We start from the raw sequence: 27,387 nt of genomic DNA on the forward strand, positions 1-27,387 counted from the left end.
AACGGGAGATCCAGAACATGCTACAGATGGGTATAATCCGCTCATCTACCAGTGCATGGGCATCTCCAGTGGTTCTGGTACCCAAACCAGATGGGGAAATACGCTTTTGCGTGGACTACCGTAAGCTAAATGCGGTAACTCGTCCGCACAACTATCCAATGCCCCGCACCAATGAGCTATTGGAAAAGTTGGGACGTGCCCAGTTCATCTCTACAATAGACTTAACCAAGGGGTACTGGCAAGTACCGCTAGATGAACCCGCCAAGGAGAGGTCAGCATTCGTCACCCATGCGGGGGTGTATGAATTCAATGTCCTTCCTTTCGGCCTTCGAAATGCACCCGCCACCTTCCAGAGGCTGGTAGATGGTCTACTAGCTGGACTGGAAGAATTTGCAGTTGCCTACCTCGATGATGTGGCCATTTTTTCAGACTCCTGGCCCGAACACCTACTACACCTGGAAAAGGTCTTTGAGCGCATCAGGCAGGCAGGACTAACTGTTAAGGCCAAAAAGTGTCAAATAGGCCAAAACAGAGTGACTTACCTGGGGCACCAGGTGGGTCGAGGAACCATAAACCCCCTACAGGCCAAGGTGCATGCTATCCAAAAGTGGCCTGTCCCACGGTCCAAGAAGCAGGTCCAATCCTTCTTAGGCTTGGCCGGATACTACAGGCGATTTGTACCACACTACAGCCAAATCGCTGCCCCCTTGACTGACCTGACCAAAAAGACCCAGCCAAATGCCGTTAAGTGGACTGATGAGTGTCAAAAGGCCTTTACCCAACTTAAGGCAACGCTCATGTCTAACCCTGTGCTCAGGGCCCCGGATTTTGACAAGCCATTCCTAGTAACCACAGATGCATCGGAGCGTGGTATAGGAGCGGTGCTCATGCAGGAAGCCACAGATCACAACTTCCATCCTGTCGTGTTTCTCAGCAAGAAACTGTCTGAGAGGGAAAGTCACTGGTCAGTCAGTGAAAAGGAATGCTATGCCATTGTGTACGCCCTGGAAAAGCTACGCCCATATGTTTGGGGACGGCGGTTCCAACTACAAACTGACCATGCTGCACTAAAGTGGCTTCACACTGCCAAGGGGAACAACAAGAAACTTCTTCGTTGCAGTTAAGCTCTCCAAGATTTTGATTTTCAAATTCAACACATCACAGGAGCTTCTAACAAAGTTGCTGATGCTCTCTCCCGTCAGAGTTTCCCAGAATTCAGTAGTTAAAAAGTGTTCTTAAAATGTACAAGTCTGTTAGTTATATACTTAGTGGTATATGTAAAGGTGTATGTGTTGTATTAATCTGTTTATTTTCAAGTTCTAGAAGGAAATCGCCGCCAGTGAGCTTCCCCACTGTCTGCAATTTAGGGGGCGTGTCATAAACAGATAGCTAAGGGTTAATGTCTCTTTCACCTGAAGCACCTGACCAGAGGACCAATCAGGAAACCGGATTTTTTCAACTTTGGGTGGAGGGAAGTTTGTGTCTGAGTCTTTTGTCTGTCTGCCTGCTTTCTCTGAGCTTTGGAGAAGTAATTTCTACTTTCTAGTCTTCTGTTTCTAAGTGTAAGGACAAAGAGATCAGATAGTAAGTTCTATGGTTTCTTTTCTTTGGTATTTGCATGAATATAAGTGCTGGAGTGCTTTGATTTGTATTCTTTTAAATAAGGCTGTTTATTCAATATTCTTTTAAGCAATCGACCCAGTATTGTATCATCTTAATACAGAGAGCCCATTTGTATTTTTCTTTCTTTTTATATAAAGCTTTCTTTTAAGACCTGTTGGAGTTTTTCTTTACTTCAGGGAAATTGAGTCTGTACTCACCAGGGAATTGGTGGGAGGAAGAAATCAAGGGGAGATCTGTGTGTTGGATTGCTAGCCTGATTTTGCATTCCCTCTGGGGGAATAGGAAAGTACTTTTTGTTTCCAGGATTGGGAACAGAGAGGGGGAGTCTCTCTGTGTAGTTTCACAGAGCTTGTGTCTGTGTATCTCTCCAGGAGCACCTGGAGGGGGGAAGGGAAAAAGGATTATTTCCCTTTGTTGTGAGACTCAAGGGATTTGGGTCTTGGGGTCCCCAGGGAAGGTTTTTCAGAGGGACCAGAGTGCCCCAAAACACTCTAATTTTTTGGGTGGTGGCAGCAGGTACCAGGTCCAAGCTGGTAACTAAGCTTGGAGGTTTTCATGCTAACCCCCATATTTTGGACGCTAAGGTCCAAATCTGGGACTAAGGTTATCACACCCCCTCACCTCAGTTACTGCTGTTACTCCTCCTACAGCCCCTTGGGGGGGAGGGCTGCTGGCCTGCTTCCCAGAGAGGAGGGGAGTGAGGGACCCCAGCTCTTGTTGCTGAGGACACTACCCTCTGAGTGGGGTCCCTCCTGCCTGGACACCAGACCACCACCACCTGGAGCTGCTGTGGCTGTTGCTGGGGAGCTGCTGGTGCCCGGAGGAGGAGAGGAAGGAGAAGAGGACCACCCGCTGCTGGAGACCGTATGCAGACCACTGTGGAGAGGGCTTTTCTGGACTGAGTTTTTTTGGAACTGTGCTCTTGTGGTGGGGGTTTGGATTGTGTCTGCTGGGGCACCGGGGATGTGGCGTGGAGCCTGCCCCCGGTCCATCCGTGTCCCCCTTCGCCCCCACCACCATCATTGCCCCCTCCACCACCCCGCTGGCTGTTTTCTTTCTACTTTGGACTCCTGCCTCTGGGTCTGAGCTGCTCGCCTGGCTCACCACGCCCACTTCCACCATTTGGGCCTGCAGCAGCAACAGCCAACCATTGACTTTGTGGCACAAGTGCCTGTGGGTGCACCCCCCCTCCTCCTGGACTGACCCCCTCCCCTTTGCCACATTTGTCCACCCCACCTATTTCCCTCTGCCGCCTGATAGTTCTGCCCCAGCCTTGCAGCTGTCCTCGTGGTCCCTCTACCCCAATCCCAGCTCGCCCTTTTCCCTCTACCCTGTGCTCCCCCGGCCCTAATCGGTCCCCCCCCCGTGCGCCCACACCCCCTCCCAGGCTCTTGTGCCCTCCCCCATTTGGTTTCCCCTTGTTCACTGCATTCCCCCCTCTGCCGTTGCCCCCCCGCTCCCCTAGTGCAACTGGAGGAGCCGGAACCCACATCTGCGTTGATGCCCTGAAACCCTCCCACCCTTAGGTCCTTGGTTGCTCCCCACGCCCCTTTAGCTTTCCCTTTTTGGCGCTCTCCTTCCCTGCCTGCAGCCTAGTGGGGAAGGGTGGCCGCCTCCTCTCCTTCCCCTCCCCTCGCTGTTTGTCCCCCTCCCCGCTCTCGTTATGGCAGGGGATGCGGCAGGGGAGACCCCTCGTGATGCTCCCACTGCCCCTCCTCCACCTGCCTCCGTGTCCACTGCCCAAGCCACTACCTCATCCGCCACTGCTGATCCACCTACCACCGCCCCTGCTGGGGCACCGGCGGCAGTAAGTAGCGGGGAGACCTCCGTTGCTGCCACGTCTCTCGCCCCTTCTGATTCGGGGGGAGCCCCCTCAGCCGGTGGGAAGGGTCGGGGTAGGAAGAAGGGTAAGGGCCCCGCTAAAAAGACCAGGCCCTCCATGGTGGAGATTGCCCCTGCTGCCGCAGCCCCGCTACCGGCTGCAGCATCCCTCCCCGCTGTTCCCACCACCAGCTCTGCAGGTATTCCTCCCCCGGCCCCCAGGGCGTACGCCCAGGTGGCGGCGGCCCCCGCACCTGCCGCTGCTCCTCCGACCGCCGCTTCCGCCAACATCTACAGCGGCCGGGGCCCCTTTCCCACTTTGACCAGGAAGCACGATGTCCGTTGCCTCCTAGTGCCCGCCTCGCCCCACGTGGAGACCTATGTGCGGGCGTTGGCGAGGGTGGTGGGGCCCACGGCCATCGTGGCAGCCTCCAAAATGTACGGGAAGGTGGTCTTCTTCCTGGCATCGGAGGCCGCCGCCCAGGAGGCGGTAGAGACGGGCCTGGCAGTGGGGGGCGTGTTTGTCCCCCTGGAGCCGTTGGAAGACCTGAGGGTCTGCTTAATCTTGACCTCCGTCCCTCCCTTCCTGCCCAATGCCGCCCTGCTGCCCGCCCTTTCTGCCCTGGGGCTCCCCATCTCCGTCATCAGCCCTCTCCCCTTGGGCTTCAAGGACCCCGCCCTCCGTCATGTTCTCTCGTTCCGCTGGCAAGTGCAGCTTCAACTGCCGCCGGCGGCGCGTGTCGGAGAAGCGCTCGAGGTGTCCTTTCTGGTCCCCTACCAGGGAGCCCACTACCGGGTGCATTGCTCGACGGGGAAGGCCCGGTGCTACCTCTGCCAGGCGATGGAGCACGTCTGGAGGGACTGCCCCTTGGCCCAGCACAGAGGAGCGTTCAGGACCCCCGAACCCCAGCAAGGCGCCGGCCCTGTCATCGCTGGTCCCCCTGGCTGCCTGGCACCCGAAGCTGCCCCTCCTCCTCCTTCTCGGTCCACCTCTGTGGAGGAGGGTGTGGCGGGGCTACCGCCGGACGTAGGAGAGGGCTCGTCCCAGGGGGAATCCTCCCTCGTTTCTGCTGTCCCACCACTGCCTCCCCGGGTCCCTGAGCCATTGCCCTTGCCCCCCGAGCCGACCCCTGTTAGCCAGCCCCCGGATGATGCCATGGAGGGCTGGTCCTTAGTGCAGGGGAAGCAGGGCAAGCAGAAGGCTTGAGTTTCCTTACATCCTTCGGATTCGGAGGCCACCCGGAAAAGCAGGAAGGGGGCACCGATGACGAGCCTCCTGATGACTCCCTGTTTGTGGTGCCGGCTGGGGATGCCGTGGCAGCACCGGAAGGTGACACCGCCCCTCCTCCAGGGTCCCTTCCCATGGAAGCCCCCGAGGGAGCCTCTCTGGCCCCCTTCAAACTTGACGTCTCTGAGAGCGCCGCGGTGGGTATCGCCCCGGGTGCTGGCGGGGAGTGCCCTGGGGTGGTTGCCGGTGATCTCTCTCCCATCTACGCAGAGATCGAGGCCCTGGGTTTGACCCCGGTCACCCAGGGGGAGGACGACCCTCTGCCGGTGGGCCTTGATCTGGGTGACCTTCCCATGGCCCCCCTGTCCCCGGGTTCCCTTCCCCTTACTGCTGTTTCTGCTCCCACCTCTGAGGGTCCCCTGGAATCTTCTATCGACCTGGCTGCGGGTGGCACTTTGTTCACGGCCGCCGAGCCCCTTGGGGCGACGGCCAGTGCCCTGCTGCTGAAATCCGCTTCCCAGGGGGTGTCCCTCTTGGGTGTGGAGGACCCGCCCTCCTTCCTCAGCGGGGACCCCATTGACCAACATCTCTCTCTGGATGCCGAGGCTGCCACACGTGCCACAGTGGCTGAGCCCGGCATCGTTAGGGGTCCCCTTCCCACTTTCCGGATCCCTGAGCCTGGCCAGGAGGAGCCACCGTCCGGCGGCTCAAATATAAGGGCTCCGGATCCTGCCTCTACCTCCTTCCCGGAGTCTCTCCCTGATCCCCGCCCTACTCCTGTTGGCTCTGTCCTTGTCCCCCCAACTCCTGTGATGCCAGTGCCGCCCCTGGGAATACCTCCCAGGGAGCGGGTTCACTAGTTTCTTCCTGTTCTGACCCCCCAGGAGCTGCTGTTCTCCTTCCACCGCCCCTTCTTGAATCTGGGAGCGGGGCGGGTCGTGTGGCGTCGGCCCATCTGCTGCCACGTTGGGGGTCTGCCCCCTGCCTACCCGCCTCCGTGGGCCACGGAGCTGTGAGGAGGGCCCCACTGGGGGACAGTCATCGATCGGTGACCCCACCCCCCCATGCGCTGAGGGAGGAGCTGCGGGAGTTCCTTGAGGACATCCATGGCTCCCGGAACAAAGTCCATCTTGCGCTCCAGCAGTGGGGGGATTTCCATCAGGTCCTCTGGGCCGCGAGGGCCCTCATGGGGGAGGGTAAGAGGACCGGGAAGCAGGCCGCCGCGGCCTACCGGCGGGTCCGTGTCTTCCATGACTCTTTACTCACCTTCGGGGTTGGTCACGGATTGCTGCGCGGCCTGCCGGAGGCCATGGGCGTGTCTGCCGGTGAGGATCCCCCCCAGCCCTCCTCATGGCGCCGATCATCCTTGCCACCTTAAACACCTGGAGCTGTAGGATGGGTCTCCGCAGGGGCCAGGTGCTCTCCTTCTTCCAGGAGGGGGGGGTACTCTGTGGTTTTCCTGCAGGAGACCCATACGGATCCGGCCGCTGAAGCTAGCTGGTGGCTGGAGTGGGGGGACGGGGCCTACTTTAGCCACTTCTCGGTCTGCGCGGCTGGAGTGACGACCCTGTTCTCCCCCGACCTACGGTCTGAGGTGCTGGAGGTCACCGAGGCTGTGCCGGGTCACCTGCTGCACCTCCGGGTCCACATGGAGGGGCTTGTGGTTAATCTCATCAATGTTTACGCCCCGACATCGGGCCCGGAGAGGCTACGTTTTTATCAGCAGGCGTCCACCTTCCTCGGCTCCCTGGATCCTCATGAGTGCTTAGTCCTGGGAGGGGACTTTAACACCACCCTCGAGGAACGGGTTCACTCGGGGACCGAGCAGTGCCCGGCCGCCGCGGACGTCCTCCGGGAGATCGTCGAACGCCACTCCCTGGTGGACGTCTGGCGCGACCACCACCCGGACGACGTCTCGACGTTCACCTTCGTCCGAGTGGAGGCCCATCGGTTGCGCCACTCCCGGCTGGACCGTATTTACCTGTCACGTTTCCACCTTTCACGGGCCCACTCCTCCAGCGTTCGGCTGGCCCCTTTTTCGGATCACCACCTTGCCACCGTGACAGCCTCTCTCTGCGCGGAGAGGCCGGGGCCGGCCTATTGGCACTTTAATAATAGTTTGCTGGAGGATGCGGGCTTCGTGGCGTCCTTCTGGGAGTTCTGGCTGGCCAGGCGAGGGCAGAGGCGCACCTTTTCCTCGGCGCGGCGGTGGTGGGATCTGGGGAAGGTGCGCGCCCGGCTCTTCTGCCGTGACTACACCAGGGGCGCCAGCCGACAGAGGGATGTGGCGATAGGGCAGTTGGAGCGGGAGGTCTTGGAGCTGGAGAGGCGTCTGGCCGCCAGCCCCGAGGATCCATCCCTCTGCAGAGTGTGCCGGGAGAAGCGAGAGGAGCTCCGGGCCCTCGAAGACCATCGGGCCCGGGGTGCTTTTGTTCAATCCCGCATCCACCTCCTTCGGGAGATGGATCGCGGCTCCCGCTTCTTCTACGCCCTGGAGAAAAGGAGGGGGGCCAAGAAGCATGTCACCTCCTCCCGGCGGAGGACGGCACCCCCTCACGGATCCGGCGGAGATGTGCCAGAGGGCCAGGGCCTTCTACACCACTCTTTTCTCCCCGGATCCGACCGATCTTAACGCTTGCAGAGTGCTCTGGGACGGGCTCCCGACGGTCAGCACGGGCGACTGGGACCGGCTAGAGCTGCCTCTCACTCTGGCCGAGTTCTCGGAAGTCCTCCGTCGCATGCCCACCAATAAATCTCCGGGCTTGGACGGGCTGACCGTGGAGTTCTACCGCGTGTTCTGGGACGTCCTCGGCCCAGACCTGGTCACCGTCTGGGCCGAGTCTTTGCAGGGCGGGGTCCTCCCTCTCTGGTGCAGGCAAGCCGTGCTGGCCTTACTGCCAAAGAGAGGGGACCTCCGCGACTTACGGAATTGGCGTCCCATCTCGCTCCTCAGCATGGACTACAAAATTGTTGCGAAGGCCTTCTCGATGCGGCTAGGGTCCATGCTGGCGGACGTGGTCCATCCAGACCAGACCTACACTGTCCCGGGCCGCACCATCTTTGATAACTTGTATCTGGTCCGGGACCTTCTGGAATTGGGGTGTAGGGATGGTCTGTCGTTCGCCCTCTTGTCCCTGGATCAGGAGAAGGCGTTCGACCGGATGGATCACGGGTATCTCCTGGGCACTCTGCGAGCATTCGGCTTCAGACCCCTGTTTGTGGGTTTTCTCCAGGCGCTGTACGCTTCTGCGGAGTGTCTGGTCAGGCTCAACTGGACCATGACCGAGCCGGTCAGCTTCGGGCGGGGAGTGCGGCAGGAGTGCCCCCTCTCGGGCCAGCTGTACGCTCTGGCGATCGAGCCCTTCCTCTGTCTCCTCCGCAAGAGGTTGATGGGGTTGTTGCTTCGGGAGCTGGGGCTGCGGCTGGTCCTGTTGGCATACACTGACGATGTGCTCCTCGTGGTCCAGGACCCAGGCGACTTGGCGCGGGTGGAGGCTTGCCAGGCTGTGTACTCGGCGGCCTTCTCCACCTGGGTCAAGAGCTCTGGCCTGGTGGTTGGGGACGGGTGGCAGGCGAGCTCCCTCCCACCCACGCTTCAGGCCATCCGGTGAAGCGCGGGTCCGCTGCTCTATCTCGGCGTTTACCTTTCTGCCACGCATCCGTCTCCGCCGGAGAACTGGCAAGATTTGCAGGGCAGGGTGACGGAGCGGCTCCGGAAATGGACAGGACTCCTCCAGTGCCTCTCCCTTCGGGGGAGGGCACTGGTGCTTAATCAACTGGTCCTGTCCATGCTCTGGTACCGGCTCAACACCCTGGTCCCAGCCCCGTTTTTCCTGGCCAACCTCCGGACGGCGATTCTGGAGTTCTTTTGGCCAGGGATGCACTGGGTCTCTGCAGGGGTCCTCCACCTGGCCCTGGAGGAGGGGGGGCAGGGCCTGAAGTGCTTACGCACTCAGGTCCATGTCTTCCGCCTCCAGGCCCTGCAGAGGCTCCTGTTTGGTGCGGGTATTCCAGCGTGGAGCGTATTGGCGTATGCCTTCCTCCGCCGCTTCCGAGGGCTCCGATACGACCAGCAGCTCTTTTACCTCCATCTGAGAGGTCTTCCGCGAGACCTCTCCGGGCTGCCGGTCTTCTACCAAGACCTCCTTCGGACCTGGAAGCTCTTTTCAACGACCAAGTCCGTGGCGGCCACCGTGGGGGTTGACCTCCTCGCGGAGCCCCTGCTACACAATCCCCAGCTTCGTGTGCAGGTGGCGGAGTCCCCCACGGTGCGCCAGAGGCTGGTCTCGGCGGGAGTCACCAGGGTCGGAGACCTCGTAGACTACGACCGGGGAGACTGGCTGGATCCCCTTACGCTCGCTCAGCGCATGGGGCTCTCCAGACCTCGTACTGCCTAGCGTGTACTTCAGGAGGTGAAGGCCGCTTTACTGCCTGCTGCTCGGGCTTACCTCGACCGGGTCCTGCGAAAAGGCATGCCACGCCCACCCTCCACCCCAGGCCCAGTGGACATTTTTATTGGGCCCCTGCCCCGTGGACCCAATCGGCCCCCTCACCCTTTCACTGCCAGCCGGCTGCATGATCTGCAGCCGGTTCTGTTCCAGACTGCGCCACGGAAACATCTGTACACGCTCGTGCTCCATACCCTTCACTACCTCACCCTCGCGTCCCACCCCGATACCAAATGGCGAGACCTCTTGCCACCTCTCGAGGGTGAGGAGCCCCGGTGGGCCAGCTTGTACTCTGCCCTGGTCCCGAGGTCCGCCGGGGATATCAGTTGGCTGCTCCTTCACGGGGCCGTGAGCACGGGCGTGTACTTGGCACGGTTCACGTCTGTCCCTAGCACCTGCCCTTTCTGTGGTGAGAAGGAGACCTTGGCGCACATTTATTTGGAGTGCACCAGGTTGCAGTCCCTGTTGCGGCTCCTCCTGAATATTTTCTTGCATTTTTGGTTGCACTTTTCCCCTCACCTTTTTATCTACACGCTCCCCATCCGTGGCCCCACAAAGTCGCGGGATCTCCTTCTCAACCTCCTCTTGGCCCTGGCCAAACTGGCCATCTACAACACCAGGGTGAGGAGGTTGGCCGACGGGATTTCCTGCGACTATAGGGCCTATTTCCGTTCCTCCGTCTTTTCACGCATCCGGGCAGAGTTCCTATGGGCAGCGTCCACTGGCTCCCTTGATGCCTTCGAGGAGCAGTGGGCCTTCTCCGGGGTTCTCTGCCCGGTGTCCCCATCTGGTTCCCTTCATTTAGCCCTATGACCTCACTCCCTATCCTGTTTTTTCATTAATTGTCCTCCGTAATTACTTGGTGTCCCAGACCTGTGGGTCCTCCCCTTAGGCTAGGGGGAGGTCCTTTAGAAGTGGGCGGGCTTTGCCCGCCCACCCCCGCTGGATTCCAATAGAACCAGACTCCTGCACCCCACTGGCCTGGGTCTATCACACTACCCAACTTAAACACAGTTTTCTCATTATCTACTCTTCACTCTTGGAGGTAATTCCTTTTAAATTAAATTAAATTCTATTTAATCATATCACGGTGATAGGGACTTTATGAAGACCATATATTAGACAGGTTAATAAAGTTGTTAGGAGTCAGGTGGTGTGAAGCTGAAGTAGCCACTTTTGATGGTGGTATATGTATGAGGAATTCTGAAAGCAGTTGCCAAATGAGAGCAAAGGGATTTAGATATGTACATTTAATGAGAAATAGCCTTGTAAACACTGTGCAAATAAAATAAAATAAAATGTAAGTCAACGAATGTACGGGGAAAAAATAAAAGAAAGGTAAGTGCATACTTTTGGGATAATAAATACATCATCTCTGTGCACTGACTGGGAGATACAATCCCATTTCAGTAATATGAAATTAATTATTATTATTATTATTATTATTATTAAATTAATTAGAAACTGGAGCTCACTGAGAAATTAATCCAGGAAATCAGATTCCTAAGAACAGACAGGCTAATGCTTGCTTTTCTGTGCAGGAGTTGGTATGACAACGAAGAGATCAATCAAAATGGACCCAAGTAAAGTTGGTGCAAACATTTTAAACATTTAGGGCCAGTTTACAGTCACTACGAGATGAATAGGATAATTTACATTACCTAGTGCTATTGTTCCAGGAAGGCTTTTTGCACACTGCTGATTATTATTTATATTATAACAGCACCTAAAGCCACTAGTTGAGATCAGAGCCTCATTGTACAAACACATAGTATGACACAGTCCTGCTCCAAAGATATTACAATATAAGTAGCCAAGACAGACAAAGAAGTAGTATCATAAACCATTTCAGAGATGGCAACAGAGGCATAGGGATTAAGTGACTTGCCCAAAGTCATACAAGAATCATGTAGCAGAACCAGGAACTGACCACACAAACCCTGAAGTTCAGTCCAGTATGTAAGCCACAAGACCATCCTTTCTATCAAATAGGACAGCTCTTCACCAGTTTATATTCAGTTCTCATTTGGAAGTTTTTCCCGCCATAATTGTCAAAGGCTAGAAGCTCTATTGTCTTAAAAGGAGAAAGTGTAGATTCTCTTGCATATTTCTGTGACAGAAGTTGAATCCTGCAGCAGATTCCATGACTGCAAAATCATGGAATGCTTGGAACCTTTTGTATATCATCTACTGTTACTCATATCAGAGTGCTAAGCACACATCAAAATGCATTCAACACATGCTGCTGCTCCTAGGAACATAAGAAAAATTGGACTATACTAGACACCACATACACAGTACATAATGGCTGTGGTTATGCTAGTCAGCAAGCAGGGCACATGGTCACCTTTATGATAATCTAACTCATTAAAAAGAGCACCAACATGACATTTTCATTTCATACTAATGAGTACATAATTATTAATTACAGTAGCTCCAGAAACAAAATCCCTGTAAAACTGGAATCTCAGGCCATAACATTCTTCACAGTTGCCAAGTACCCTCAAATTAATCTGTGCAGAAAACATCATATTAGCTGTTATCTTTGAGAAACAGTCATAATAAGTATAGACATTCTGACATATAGCCAATGATGACCCATTTTTTTCTTCTACAGCAGACATATAAATCAAAATGTAAGGATAAAGAGCATTGGTCTTTAAATATAGTGCTGTAATGTCATGATTCAATTTATCAACATTCTGTACGTATAAAAATGATTGTTTGGAGTTTTGTTGTAGCCATCTTGATCCTAGGATCTGAGAGAGACAAGATAGGAAAGAAAATATCTTTTATTGGACCAATTTCTATTGGGTGAAGAGACCAGCTTTTGAGCTCCGCAGACGTCTTCTTCAGGTCTGGGAAAAGTAATCCGAGTGTCACAGCTAAATACAAAATGGATATGTTATTTAGCTTGTATTTAGCTGTGACACTCGGATTACTTCTCCCCGACCTGAAAAAGATCCCTGTGAAGCTCAAAAGCTAGTCTCTTTCTCCAACGGAAGTTGGTATGATAAAAGATATTACCTCACCCACCTTGTCTGTTATATAAATATGATAACAGTTTAACAATGGACAAAATCTTATTGGGTGTATTGATGGACATAATCCCATTGATTTCAGTGCAAAGATAAAAATAATATCTTTTTTAAAGTCACTATTTTATTACTAATAGCACCTTATAGTAGTGAAGTTGAAAGACTTTTAAAAATCAAATCTACTTTCCAATATGCTGTTTATTCATTTTATTCAAACTGAACAATGAAACTAAATTAATCAGTTTCAAGTCTTTTTATTGTTAGTCTAAACACTTTCATGTTATTGCACTTTGCAGCAAGCTGCTGACAGTTAGAAATCAGTGCTCACTGGGATGCATTAGGACCCCTTTTGACATTGTACTGGTCCTATAAATGTAGGCATAGCCCTAGCTATGTAATCCTTTAAGTCCCAGATTTGACAGTGTAGTCTCCAAATGGAGCACATGATGGAAAAGGGCTATGTGATTAAGATGCTCTTTGATGACATGGAGAGGCTAAGAAACTTCAGGGGATAATACTAATAATACTCCAAAATAGCTGAAATCAGGGCAGAGCATAGAGAGAGTTTGCTATCTGCAACATGTAAGTATATTTTTTCCATTTCTAGGAGTAATGTTTTAGCGTGAAAGGTTTAATGAACTGCAACAAGATGCACTAGCCCTTGCACAATGAGCTAGATCACAAGCAGTCCATGACCTGTGGTCCAAACTATGAGGTGAAATGATTCTGGACTGGGATGCAGAGTGAGATCGTTTTTCTGTATTGGCAGTTTCGGTGACAGTGGTAGAAGATATGAAGGCTTTTATGATTGATCCAGTGTATGCGTGTACTGATGTTGCACGTCTCATGCCGGAGGAACCAAAGGACCTTAGCATTGTCTGTTCTGAGCATCAATGGAAGTAATGACATTGATGGAAGAGTGTATAGAAGAGAGCACATCTGTCATTAGGTTTCATTCTGGCCCAGCCCTGGAGCAAAAATGAACACACTTTATATTGCTAGTTGTGACAAAGATACCTATCAAAGGAAAGCATCACCTTGTGAACAGCAGGTCTATCACTAACTGCTCCAGACACTATTCAGGCTAATTATTGTGTGCTTAAACTTATCTGGCAATATATTTTCCTTGCCAGCAATGATGAACCACATGAGTATCTCATGAACTAGACACCAGGCCTACAAGGCCATTGCTTCCTGATGTATTCTCCATCAATTCTTCAGTACAGGCAAAAAGAATGTATGGACTGCAGCTTTAGAATGTTTGTCAAATTTGGCCTCTTCCACATTCCAATGACCATAAATATTTTACCTTGCTAAAAAAGTTGTAAGTGTATAAGACCATGATTAGGCCAGCCATGACATACAGGTCAGAATGCTGCCCAATGAGGAAGAAAGAAGAACAACTACTTTACACTGTTGAAATGAGAATGCTCAAGTGGACATTGGCTAAGATGACCGCCGATAGGCTAAACAATGAAACAATATTAGCCATGATGCAGGTAGTCCCATTACGGAAAAACTGAAGCAGTATCCCTGTGTAGTGAGCCGACACGGCTCCCCTCCGCCCTGGAGGAGGAAAAGCCCAACCAGAGGCCAGAGTGGGCAGAACTAGGGAGCTCTGAGCCCTCCCCTCAGTAGGGCCCCAGCCGCCAGAGAGAGCAGACGTCCCTAGGGGAGCTCGAGACTGAGAAGCTCCTGTGGGAAGGCAGCCGCCCAGACTGGCCAGAGCTACCCTGCACCCGCTACCCAGAGGAGCTGCCAGAGCTACCCCGTGCCCGCTACCCAGAGGAGCTGCCAGAGCTACCCCGTGCCCGCTACCCAGAGGAGCTGCCGGAGCTATCCCACGCCCGCTACCCAGAGGAGCTGCCAGAGCTACCCTGTGCCAGCTACTGAGAGGAGTTGCCGGACCTGCCAACCTGCCCCAGCCGCGACAAGCCCATGCTCCTGGACCCCGCAGAGGCCGACGTCAGGACCCAGATAGGGCCCGAGGGGGAGTACGGAAGTAGCCTGGGGGCAGCCGACCCCAGTCTGGCTGCAGCATTACCAGAGCCTATGTCAGTGTGTTGTGGCCAGGATCCCCACTGACTGACCAGTGGAGTGATAGCCGCTGTTAGGGCCCCGGGCTGGGACGCAGTGGAGTGGAAGGGCCTGCGTCCCCCCTGCCACCCCATTCCTGGGTGGCAGACTCCCCCTCTCCCTGGCCTGAGGAGGCCAAAGCCTATCATCACTGCTTAGACCTGCCTGAAGGCCTGAGCCCTCCTGACTCAGTGGTTGTTGCCCCGCCCTAACCTAGGGCTGGGCCTTAAAACTGTTACTGTTGCTCAGCCCTGCTTAAGGGCCTGAGCCTCCTGACCCAGTGGTTGTTGCCCCACCGGAGCCGGGGCCAAACATAATCACCGTGCAGCCGACTACCACAAGGGCTACTGAGGGAGAGCCCCGGCCGGACTATTTCCCCAGACCCATCGGTGTGTAGTGAGCCGGCGTGGCTCCCCTCCGCCCCGGAGAGGGTCAAGCCCTGGTGAACTCTTGTACAACCTGAAAGAGTCGGGTCATGTGAGACGAGACACAGGATATGTTGTTCAGAGAATGCAAAATCTAGTAGTCACGGGACAAAAAGTGTGAGGAAGACCCATAGCAAATGTGCTTTGAGATGGTGAAGAAGGTTGAAGATGCATTCGACAAGAACACTTGGAGATGAAGAACAAGAGCTGCCTAATGAGACCAGGTGAAGGTAAAGAAGAAGATTTTTAAAAGTTATATACATACTAGTAAAAGGATAGAGGCTGTAGCAGCTCAAAACAAGAAAGGAATAAGTAGTACAGGAGATACTACACATTAATTAAAAAGGAGTAATTTAATATTGAATTGAAAGGAAAGCTTACAGCAATACACATTGTAAAACTAGACTCTAAAGATGACTTCCATGTTTATTCACAGCCCTGTGGACTTACATTAAGTAGAGAAGTGGAACCAGTGAGTCTGCACAGCCTTCTGCACTTTCTTATGCTTCTGAACTAGCTTTGAAATGGTTGAAAGTGAAATGGTTTAGTCTGAATGAGCTATAAAGACATATTCAGGGCTAGTAACATAGTAGTAATACTCTAAATATATTTAAAAATTTGCAAGCACTTTTGTGCATGGATATGAAGTATTTTTGAGCTTGGACAAGCTCTGTAAAGTCCAGAAATACCTGCTGAAGACGGGGCTTCTATTTCCCACTAAGCAACTGATATAACTCTAGCCTCATTCAAACCTGAAAATAATTGTGTGCAGGACAAAATCATCACCACTCTATCAATCTTAAGATTTTATATTGCACCTATTACCAGGGTAACTAAGTATCATTAGTGCTATTACTTTTTTTCCCAGTAGTTTGTACCTCCAAATGGTTCACTGATGTAACTTTCAGTTGTTTATTAATTTGTTTGCATTTCATATCAATTCTGATGTACATGCTTAATACTCTGAATGACTTAAATAATTTGTCTAGTTTTTTATAATGTCGCACAACTTTTTTATTTACATTTTTTCCAGTTCTTTGTTTATAATAATCTCTTCTAATTTCTAGCAGCTCTAGATTTTCTGAACCCCACACAGCTTCTATCTGTCACTAATCCCTCCAGCATAATCCATACCCTTATCCTTTTTGACAAACGTCATCATTTACATTGGAAACCACTGTATGGGGAAGAGCTGGAATTTAAACTGATATCCTGCTTACAGACCACAGAAGTAGTCTGCTATGCATTAGATTATTCCAAAGTGGCAGAAAATCACAGGCATTAACAAAAGTACAAAAGCATTCTTCAAACAAGATGCTGGTTGCAAATGTATGAAGCTGAAGCTCTCTGATGGGCCAGTTTCCTAGCAATTCACAGAATTGAGAAAGGGGGCCCTAGACTCCTTTGTGACATGTCATGGATAAGAAGGGAAGGAAAAAAATCTATTTATAGATTTTTGCATTTGGGGGTTGGATAGATGATAAAAAGCATGTGGTAGCAAAACCTTAAAAACTAGGATTGATTTTTTTCATTTATTTCTCCTAGTGATTTCTTTAAGGGATGTGACCTTACAAATTCTGTTAAGCTTTTTTTACCGAATTTTTAAAAGTAATTTAAAAAAAACACATTATATTACTGAAAGCCTCTTCTAATATGTCATCTTATAACTAAATCAGAAAAATCTATCACACTGAATGATGAGATCCTCTTGTATAACCTCTGACTTTAGGCTGGATTTTTTGTTATGCATTTTAGTAATTATTTAATTAGAATTCAGGGGAATATATCCTTGCTACATTTTTATATGAGTACTGAAAGAGGATCGAAATAAATTCATGAAATACTTTCTCAGGGCCTTCCCAGCATACTTCTAAAATATAATTTCATTATACCAATCTTGATTTTTGCAAGAGATTAAAAAAAACTGATTTTAAACTATTTTCACAAACAAGAGGGCCAAATTCAATTTACTGGGATTCATAGGTTCTATTTGTTTCAATCAGATGCTGGATATTTATTTTAAAAAAATGTTCACAAATTCTGAAAGTTTCCATTAATGCAAATTATTTTTCTTCTGAAATTTCATATTGGAAGTGAGGTATTTGGTATTCTTCTGTTTAAAAGTGTTTAAAGTCTTCCAGTTTTAAGGAATAAAAACAATACCATCTTAATTACCATAAGATGCCCATTGGAGCTGATTGGAATATTTTTTTCCTGCAGAAGGTTTTGATGACCCCTAATGACTCTCCATGCAACATAAACAACAAATTGTCAAAGTAAGCAGTTGTCTGAAAATGATTTGTTCAGGCTCTGAGTAAATCTTTACAAATAATGAATACATCTGAAGAAAAACAAGATAGATTCATAAACAATTCACTAATTAAAAAAGTGTTAAATTAATAGTACTCCTATTGTACCAGATCAACCAGTTCAGTAAGGGGCTGATTCATAGCCTATAGCAGTCACGCAGGGTCTTTCCATTTGCTCTTATTCAGGGCCTCAAATAGAAAGACCAAGTTCTCTATTCTACATGCATCTATGCCAAGATTTTAGCATCATTTGAGCCAGAAAATTGAATAAATTGGCTTATTCACTTAAACCTACACAAGATATTCTGTCCTTAGTGTTTGTATGCATCACAGGACTCTTTCTAGAAACTCCCTGAAACTCAATGGTGTGGGTACTCTCCAAGGAAGGATAAGTATAGACCTCCTTGAAGAAGAAATTGAGTTTATCACATGATTATTAGCACTACATATGCATTGTGTGTAGTATATATAAACAAAATCAGTATGTTTCACATTAAATGGTAAAGATTTTAATTGCATTTGTAGAACTGATTAAATTTAAAATGAGACTTCTATTGCAGTACACTTTATTTAAATCTCCCTTCTATTGTCTAAATTCTTCTAATATATTGAAAGTAATAGTTGTAATAAATTTTCAGTCAAATCCTACCATCTTGTTTAGACAAAACTCCATTGAAATCATGAAGCCTGAGTAGAGATTGCAAGATTTAGTAATCTGTTATATCACTATTAAATGTCCTAGTGGGCAGAAGTTCACATCACAAGAACATTACAACAACTGATGTTCTTTTTCGCAGTCTTCGGGGGGGACATAGGGGCCAGTCCTGCAGAGAAAGCTCAGTGGATTAAACCTCAGCCTGTATGGAGCCTCAGTGAAGTGAATGAAGCATGATGTAGGTATTCTGCCTATGTGGTTCTCCTTGCATGATCAAAGCCTAAAGTTACATTAGAACTTTAATGTGTCTAGAAATGAACTACTATCTCATACAGAGATGCTACTCCCTTAGTCAGAATTGAGGCAAATTAGTAGGGAAGCATCTGGGAAATCTGCTTCATTAAATGAGTTATACATGTATTCTTAGTATAATACTGCACAGCAGTGGCTCCAGGCACCAGCGCTCCAAAAGAGTGCCTGGGGCGGCAAGCTGCGGGGGGCACCCTGCCAGTCCCTGTGAGGGCTGCAGTCAGGCAGCCTTTGGCAGCTTGCTTGCGGGAGATGCGCCGGTCCTGCAGATTGGGTGGAAATTCGGTGGCAGGTACGCTGAAGATGCGGGACCGGTGGACCTCTCGCAGGCATGAGGCCGAATCCGTGGGATCGGGGAGCTCCTGCAGGCAAGTCATCGAAGGCAGCCTGTCTGCCGTGCTTGAGGTGGCAAAAAAGCTAGAGCCACCCCGGATACTGCATATATATAAATCTACTTCAACAAAAATGTGCTGTAAATTTAAGTAAAATAAAAAGGATACAAATAGTTATTTTTTCTGTTATATACATTAGTGCCCAACAGAAGGGTGTACAAGAACTACAAGGGTCCAGCCTCTGAATCGTACTTTGATTTGTGTATCTAGAAGATGGCATACTTTTTCAATTTCTTTTTCTCCCTTTGTTTCTCTATCTGTTTCACAAGCTTGAGGGCCTTGTTTTTGGTTCATTTCTCATAAGAATATATTACTGTTTATGAAAAAAGATATTAGGCATGTTTAAAATGTTATAGTTGCACTTTTCAAGGCAAGGAAAAAGAGGAATATAATATACACAGTAGCCTGCATATATTCCAATGCAAATAAAATACCTAAAGCTCTGATTACAAGAATATGAAATCATATAATTTTAAAAGGTCAGCCATCAAAGGTGTCTAACATATAGTTATAGTCAGATTTTTTATCAGACAGCAGAAACATTAAAAAGAACATACTATTTCAAAATATTGAAGTCTTTCAGTTTTTTTCACTTCAGTAAAACTAAGTAGTAAGATAATACATTTTCTTTAAAATCACTTTTTAATGTAATAAATCAGCATGTTAAGACTCCCTAAAATAAATATCCTTGGATCTTTAAATTTGGTAGATTTGAGGATCAAATTTAATCTTTTAATTACTTTTTCCATGAAGCACTTAATTCACATGCTATGTAATTGCAAATGGACTGTCTATTATAATTATGACAATTCTAAACACTTATTATCATTAGACATGCCAGCTCTTTTTAATGTACTGTCCAAAATGTAATTCAAATTAGTATAGATTATAACAATGTTATGGCAAATCTGATAATGAAATGAAGCTGATAAAACATTTAAACATATTATCCAACATGGGATCAGACTGGATTTTACCAATGTAGCTACATCCAAGCTAGTCATTTAGATTATTATGGCAGAGGTGCACTGATTAACTGCTGGAAAATTAATCTAGAAAAGTGTCCCTGCCTGCAAGATATGGGATCTTGGGAAGCAATTACCACACAGGTGGGGTGCCAATTAATTTCTTTATTAAAGGAAAAAGGAAGTGGTGGGAATTTAACAATGAAATGCGATGGGATGGGGTGTATATGGTGTTTACAATAGACAATGATAAGGGGGGGTTCTTACTGAACAGTGTAGGGAGTTTTAACAGTGGGGTACAGTAAGTGGGGTTCAGCACAATGGGATACAGTACAGTCAATAAGCAACTCAACTTTATATAGGAACAACTCTAGATACAGTGTGGAATGCAAAATAAAATGGTAGCTTCTATATAAAAATGGTATACAACGTATATTAGAAAAATGGAGTCACAGTGCAATAATACAATATGGGTGATAAGTAAAATTAGGCAATGTAGAAAATTACTGACTTAATTTGTGAGGCTGTGATAGCAAGAGTGTACCTAAAAGCTGGGTCAAGAAGCAGGAGGGGGGAGAGGAGTGAGTGATTAGTGGTAACTAACGAGAGGAGAATGCAGCTGCAAGCAGCGAGAGACTCTGAAGCCCTCTGGGGTGAAGCCCAGAGCAGCAGTCTTCAGGAGCCTGCGGGCTGGAGGTATGGGACACAAGAGCACCTGGAGCGCACTTAAGGGGGGGAGTCTGAGAGCAGCAAGAGGGGAGGGCCCTGAATGTGTAAGCGATGGGAAGGCACGTGGAGAATGGGGGAGACGGCTGAGGGAAGAAGCAGGTTGCAGCAGCGGAGAGCACTTCAGGGAAGTTGCGGAGCAGTGGGGTGAAGACAAACGGAGCAGAGTGATGGTGATCTTCGGTAGGGGAGGGGCAGCGGAGGAGCGGGGGCACGAACACAGGGGATACAGGGAGAGGCAGCAGAGAGGTGTAAAGAAGGGCTAGATGGACACCCCCCCAAAAAAGGGAAAGAAGCGGCAAAGGGTTTGGGAAGTTACACGGGGGGGGGGGCAGCAAGGGGTTACCACAGGGAGACACGGAGAAGTACACAGAGGGGGAGACTGGATCGGGAGAAAAACAGACATGGGAAAGTTCAAGGAGAGATTGGGACAGCGGGAAGACGAATTCAAGCAGTAAAAACCTTATCTATCTTCTAACTTAATTAAACTTTTATAAATTACAAGTAGCTTATACAAAGTAATAAAACAGGTACAGAATACAACCAGGCAATGATTTTTTTAAATCTATCTTAATCAACGACTAGGCAAAACAACAAATATCACAATTCTAAGCAAACTATATCAAGCAACTATACAGAGCAACAAAACAGCAAACTATAACAAGGCAGGTGAAACTCACAAGCTCTACAATCTTAGCAAACTATGACTTATTAAACTAAAAAGCAAAACCTACGGGTGCACCTTATGCTATGGGGAAGTCACAGAGGGCAGAGTGGTATGTGCCCAGGATACAGCTCCCAAGGCAGCCCCCAAGGAAGCCAAGGGATGGTGGCTGCAGCAGTGGATACAGCTGAAAGCAGGGAGCAGAGCTTAGCAGCAGGCACAAGCTTATTTTTAGCAGCAAAGGGCTGCAGAGTTTAAGGGAGGTTTTAAGACACAGACCAAGGTTTAGCTTGAGTCTGTGTGCTAGGGAAACAGAGCCAGCAGCTAAAATCATAAAATAAAAGTATGGAAAGTTTCACAGAGGGATTCTTACCAGTCCCCAAGGCAGCAGCAAAGGCAGAAGCAGCAGTAACATCAGAAGAAGCAAGGAGGGCTCCCTAAGGTCTTGATAATCAGGAGCTCTCTCAAGCAGCAATTCGTTCTTCATGGGAGGGGGTTTAAAAACTGGGGGTATGCTCAAAAATAAAACGAGAGCGGAGAAAGGACCCCCCAAAACCCCTGACTGATCAGACCAGGAAGCAATGCAAGAACCTTTCTGATGTTTGTTTCAAAAATGTCTGTTTTTAAAGGCAAACTTAGGCAGTTTCCCGCCAGTGATCCTGATAGGCTCCCTCTGTCACAGGGGAGGAGGCACAGGGAAAAACTGCAGGTGAGCACAGAGACATGCCTGGGCAGAGTCCTGTGCAACAGGTGACTCAAAAGCACAAGAGGCCTATGACTGATGCCCAGGATCTTAAAAACACAATAGGTCTTGCAGATCTGGACATTGCCTGCCCTACACCAAACCCAGGTTCAACAAGGTGATAACAGGACTAACCCTTTGAACAGAGCAGTGGTCCCACTTAGCACACAGCACAAGTGGCCATCCCTTTGAGAAGGGCAATGGCTCTTGGTAAAAAACTTAAGGGGCCCTCCCTTTGAAAAGGGCAGTGGCCCTGGTAAATAACTTAACAGCCAGGGAAGGGCGGCCACAGGAGGAGAACAAAAACAAAATGAAGTATCAGGACAGCGGTAAAACACAAAATGGAATAGGGGGATAGCTGTAACAGACAAAAAGAAGGTTTGTAAACAATTCCAAAAGTCAGAATAGATCCCAAAATGTGCCTTTTCCTGTGCTACCAATAGAAGCAAATCTTATATGCTACTGAGATACATAAGAGCCATATTCTGATTCTCTCACACTGAGTAGCGGCTTACTCCAGATAGTCCCACTGAAGTGAACAGGACTATTCATGGACTAAAATACTACTCACTGTGAGTCCTTAGACTTTATAAACACTAAGACCTAAATTCTAACCCTCATGCTCAGTACAGGTAATACTTTCTTACCCAAAGTCCTGTTAACTTCAATGAGAATATGGATATTCTCAATATGAGTAAGGACGGCCCTAAAGGAGGAATAACAACAAAATAAGTTGACTAATTTGTTTTCCAATGAAAGCTCTATTTCAAAGAGAGATTTATTTAATGGATTACTAGGAAGAAATATATCCATTTGAATGGATTCAAACTCTAGTAGTTATATGGTATGGGTCACGTGAAGAGGGAAGCAGCAACCATCCTATTAGTCTAATACCCTTTGTCTCTGGCTGTTTAGCATGTCAGTCAAAATTCTGCTTACATTTCTAACACTTTTTTTTTTTAAAGAAACACATCACATACTGGAATTCTGCCACTATTAAAAAGCTAAGAAGCATGAGCGGTTTTAAATACTTTGTGTTAATTTGTATGGGCTCACAATGTAAACAGTAAAAGCAGGGTAGATTTTTAAAATGTATTTCTTTTTAGTTTTTTTTTTAATAGAAACTTCAGAAGAGTACTTAAATATTTGTAGAAGAATCAAAACATCTCTGAATTGAAGCATCCTACTGGGAAATTGCATGAAAAATTGCTTTCTCGTTCCATTTTCAAGCTCTTTCCTTCAAATAATCTCTTGAGGGCTAAGGCATTTGACTACATTATCTTGCTGTACAGTATACTGATGTAAATATGATGAAGCCTTGATAGTGACCTAGCTCACAAATACAAAGAAGCAATTTCTTATGTTGTTTTCTTAAATACCAGGCTTCAATGCTAAAAGATATTGGGTCAGATTTACAGTGGTAACTAGGTGCCAAAAGATGCAGATAAGCTCCTAGAAGGATTTATGTAAGCTCTTAAACCATCAAAGTGCCTAGCTCACTTGAATGATTTTTGCCCATTATGTTCAGAGTAGAGCTGAGTGAAATATAGGTAACAATGTTTACTGAGAGTCATATTTTGCCTTTTTTCAAGTATGCACAATAATCTAAACTGCAAAGCATTTTATTTATAATAATTTATTAAAGTTTTTATTTAAAATATTACTATTAAGATGATTGCAAAACATTGTGACAAAATGTTCACATTATTCTTAAAATTTCAAGCTGGGTTGGTTGGTCTTCAAACTGCAATTTTGGGATCACAACATTTAAAAAATGCAAAATGTGTCACATACAATATTCCTTTCAAAGGACCTAGGATTTTTGTTACAAATTCTTCTTGTTGCGTATAATTCTGGTCAAACCCCATAGATTTCAGTGGAGTTGCATCATGAATTCAGGGATTGTTTAAAAACAGAGAATATCAAATTTTACTATTACAGTTTTAATTCTCCCATTTATAAAATGAATCAAAATATTTTGCTTAATCTGCAAATTTGAATTACTCTTTTTCAGAAGTTGTGCCTGATCAAGGTTTATTGCTACTGCCTGATGTTAATAACATCACAAGTTTCATTGCCAGAGAACTATGCTTGAAGCATTCTTTGAACATATGGTTATATCTTTGGTGCACCAATCAACCATCTGTGTTCAAAATCTAAAAGTTTTGTGTCTCAAATTCTTTTATCATGTCCCACAACCCTGTTGCAGTTCCCAGGATTCATGTAATAGTATCTGCATCGCTTTCACTAAGCAAAGCTGATAACATTTGTCCTCTATCAGGCTTAGTTCTTCTCTATGTTATCTAGTGCAGACTTCGACTTAAGCAGAATTTTGCATTACATTTAATCAAGTTTTCCCATTCTACTCATGACATCAGTGCATCCCCCCTCTTTAAGGGGATTTATGGCATTGCAATAATATTGTTCCAGTTTAGAGAACACGAAGGCAGCATAGCAAAAAATACATAATAAGAAAAATCTCAAAACTATTATTTCCTACATATTTTCCAGACAGAAGATTGGAAGATCTCCAGTGGAATCTTGATTTAATTCAAAGTCTGCACAACTTGGGTTAGTGTCTTTTTAAATTAAACATTCAGACTGACCTTGGAAGGAACTCTAAAGATACTTTCTTTCATTTAGAGCAGTGGTTCTCAAACTAGGGCCACCACTTGTTCTGGGAAAGCCCCTGGCAGGCTGGGCCAGTTTGTTTACCTGCCGTGTCTGCAGGTTCAGCTGATCGCTGCTCCCACTGGCCATGGTTCACCTCCAGGCCAAAGGGGGCTGCAGGAAGGGTGGCCTGCACGTCCCTCTGCCCATACCGCTTCCTGCAGCCCCCATTGGCCTGGGGTGGTGAACCATGGCCAGGGGAAGCCGCAATTGGCCAAACCTCTGAACGTGGCAGATAAATAAACCAGCCTGGTCCACCAGGGGTTTTCCCTGAACAAGTGGTGGCCCTAGTCTGAGAACCACTGATTTAGAGTAAAGATAAATGAGGACTTTTTTATAGTGTGATTATGAATTTAAGCTCCCTGGCTTATTCTTTGAAGGTAGTATGCAGATTTCCTTTGGGGATGAGGACTGAGAGGTCAGACTGGAGTGAATGCTTTGGGAAAAATGTTCATCCATAGGTGATGTGGTGTTTTTACCTTTTATTTTTCTGTGTGAGTTCATTCAAGAGTATAGTGATTGTGTCATCACACCCACGTAGTTGTTGTTGGGGCATTTAGTGCACTGGATGAAGTATACTTCGTGTTGTGATAGGCACGTGTAGGACCAAGGGATCTTGAAAGCTGTGTGGTGGGGAGTGTTGATCATCATAGCAATGGAGTCTACAAGTTTTGCATCTGTTGTTCTGGCAGGCGGCTCTGGTGCAGCTTTGAGTTGGTGTATCCTGGTCTGTGAGGAGCTTGATTCTGATGATGAGATTGGAGAGGGTGGTGGCTAGGGAGTTGTTTGAAGGCCACAGGAGGAGGGCCTGAGGATTTCTTTAAGGATGGGTTGTAATTGCTTGATGATACCCCATATAGGTTCCAATATGAGGTTGTAGGGGACAACTAGGGGTGTATTGTCAGAGGGGATTTTATTTCTGTATTGAAGCAGGTTCTCTCAGGATATTTGGATGGCCCATTTCATGATAATATCTGCTTCTCTGGTGGAGCGTCCTTGTTTGGAGAAGGCGGTTTTAGGTGCATTAAGGTGTATATCCCTTAACTTTCTCCTTTCCATAGTCAGTGGTATCTGAAATATGTGTTAACTACTTATGCTAAAGAATCTGTTCCACCTTATATTTAGCTGTATATACTCTAAATATATTTCCCAGAGTTGATGAAGAACTCTGTGTGAGCTTGAAAGCTTGTTTCTCTCATCAACAGAAATTGGTCCAATAAGATATTACATCACCCATTTGTCTCTGGGATTATTTTTCTCATTAGTCACTCTGGTGTTTAAAAAAAAATAAATAATAAAAAACATAACTTTTCCTTTGAAACTTTAGAGAAAGAAAAGAGATGGTATCAATAATAATTTGATCTTTCATTTAGCAGCATTTTTCTGCACATCTGATTCTATCTTCTGCATCAACTTTCAGATGAGTTCCAGATAGCCCTCTTTTTATGAACTGTGGAATTTGAACAATTTATGAATTCCAGAAAGCCCTTCTTCATGCTGGTGAATACATCATTTTGACTAAAAGACTAAAAGACAGTCATAGAACTGTGTTTAAAGGATCTGTCATGTAAAACTCAATGTTAGGGGTTTATAAATTATAACTCATCCATAAATATCTTGCTCTGAGTAAAAACTTAGTATACGAAGTCTCTCAAGGAGCCTTACAATTTATCAGGTGAAACTGTAGCTTTTCATAAGCCTTTGTAAGATAGACTACAATAGCTGGAAAGGTTCAAGAACACTGATCTACACATTAGACCTTAACAGTTCTAGTGTACCCTCAAGTAAATAGAATTTAATTCTACTTGTATCTTCAACCGTCTCACCTACAGCTTTGATCTTGTCAGGTTTCACAAGTCAAGCATAGTTGTACATAGTCAAACATGAATGGGAGACCTTCCAGGAATAATACAGGTGGCTGAGGAACATGGGGGGTATTAGCAGAAAGTTGCATTCTTCCCTTTGAGCATGCTACTGAAAAAATACCTGAGCATGGTGTTAGATGGCATGCCATCAGGGCCAATGCAACCATTTAGGCGACCTAGGCAGTCGCCTATGGCGCTAGGATTTGGGGGGCTCCATTTTCTCTGGCAACGACCACAGTGGCTGGATCTTCGGCTGCCCCGGTCACTGTTGGCATTTATGCTGAGGGAGCTGGGGCAGGGGGGCGTGGGGAGAGCCTCCTGCAGCAAGTAAGGGGGGAGGGCGGCACGCAGGGGAACTCCCCGCCCCAGCTCACCCCTGCCCCACCTCCTCCTCTAGCACGCCGTGGCTGCCTCTCTTCTCCCACCTCCCAGGCTTGCGGCGCCTAAGCTGATTGGCACCGCAAGCCTGGGAGGTGGGAGAAGTGAAGCAGCAACGGCGTGTTCGGGGTGGAGGCACAGCAGGGGTGAACTGGGGCTGAGGGGTGCCTCAGGGCGGAGGGTGGTGGTGGGTAGCTGCCACAGGGGGGGCACCTCAGGGCGGGGGCTCGGGGACGGGGAAGGGAACAAGGTGGAAGTTTCGCCTAGGGCGCGAAACATCCTTGCACTGGCCCTGCATGCCATCTTTCAGAAGTGTTGCAAATCTCAGGTCTTAGCCTGTAGTAGAGTTGTGAACATCTATTAGAGCCCCCTGCTCCTCCCTGCTAAACTGAGAGGGCCACTGCCAAAGACTTCCTCTGTCAATTTCTGCCACTGGAATTTATTCACAAAAGAGCCACAATGGAAAAGGGTCCACGGAAAAAATAAATGCAGCCAAAGGATTCCCTGAAGGGATTGAGGAAGGGAAGCAGAATGATGCATGTGTACCCACAACAAATCACTAGACCCACAAAGCTCCCATAGATGAAACATCCGTCACCTCCTGGCAGCCAGAGAGATTCATATGTTGACACAACCCTCTGTTTGCAGATCTAGGGGGGCATGACTGGCCTAGTCAATAAATCTTGTATTTTTCCAAAAGTAAATACCATACATTTTAAAAATACTCACTGCAATATCAACCAGCTGTAATGTTTTTCTTCATTTCCTGTTCCAAACCATTGTGTAGTGTTCCTGTGCCCTCTGAGATAGCTACTGCGTTCCCAGGGCCGCCCAGAGGATTCCGGGGGCCTGGGGCCATCGGCGGCCGGCGGCTCCAGTGGACCTCCCGCAGGTGTGCCTGCGGAGGGTCCGCTGGTCCCGCGGCTCCGGTGGAGCATCTGCAGGCACGCCTGCGGGAGGTCCACCGCAGCCGCAGGACCGACAAACGGCAGGGGGCCCCCCACCGGCGAAATGTCTAGAGCCAGCCCTGTTCGGCGGCGGGGGGCCCTTCCG

This window comes from Gopherus flavomarginatus, chromosome 3, assembly GCF_025201925.1.
Source record: "Gopherus flavomarginatus isolate rGopFla2 chromosome 3, rGopFla2.mat.asm, whole genome shotgun sequence".
In the NCBI taxonomy this organism is placed as follows: Eukaryota; Metazoa; Chordata; order Testudines; family Testudinidae; genus Gopherus; species Gopherus flavomarginatus.